Raw genomic sequence first — 222 nt, forward strand, 5'->3', positions numbered from 1 at the left:
TCATTAGTATGATACTTATTTATCTCTAAAACTATCTAGCTGGTGAGTTTTTTTCTTCTTTTTCTTTTGTCTATTCAGCAACGAGTTAACTATATACTAGCCACTACATTGTATAAAAAGTTATTTGTATCAAAAGCTATGATTTGGGTTATGTAGGTATCAGATTATATATATATATATATAATATATATATATATATAAAATCATGATTTAGGTTATATG

The sequence above is a fragment of the Poecile atricapillus genome, chromosome 36 (genome assembly GCF_030490865.1).
Source record: "Poecile atricapillus isolate bPoeAtr1 chromosome 36, bPoeAtr1.hap1, whole genome shotgun sequence".
In the NCBI taxonomy this organism is placed as follows: Eukaryota; Metazoa; Chordata; class Aves; order Passeriformes; family Paridae; genus Poecile; species Poecile atricapillus.